We start from the raw sequence: 492 nt of genomic DNA on the forward strand, positions 1-492 counted from the left end.
TTTCAGGGCGGTCTGCAGCCAGGTGCTTTCCAGGCTTGCTTGCAGCCAGGGGCCAGTTCAGGGGTTTTTCCTCAGACACCCTGGGTTGTCCAATCTTTCCAGGGGTATCATATGCCCCTGTTCCACAAGGAATCCCTCTACACATCCCCCATTTTCTTTTTGGGCAACCCAGGCCTGGTCGATGATCTTTCGCAGCCCCGCTTTAATGCCAGAAAAAATGCACCCAAATACTATTAAGCCTAATATAACTACAAATAGCAATCGGCAGCCTTCTACTACGAAGGTACGCAGCTATCTGCTGATACCCAGACCCTTAAGCCAATCTCCAATAGGGTTGTCTGTCTCCCGAAGGTTGTGCAGGCCCCTCTGGAAGTCAGAAAGGTGCTTGTGAATTGAGACAGAGTGGTCAGAAAGATCCATACAGCACATACCTTGGAAACCTTCACAGCTGTGGCCGTGGGCTAATAGTAGAAAATCAATGGCTGCCCGCTT

This window comes from Corvus brachyrhynchos, unplaced genomic scaffold (assembly GCF_000691975.1).
Source record: "Corvus brachyrhynchos isolate BGI_N302 unplaced genomic scaffold, ASM69197v1 scaffold467, whole genome shotgun sequence".
In the NCBI taxonomy this organism is placed as follows: Eukaryota; Metazoa; Chordata; class Aves; order Passeriformes; family Corvidae; genus Corvus; species Corvus brachyrhynchos.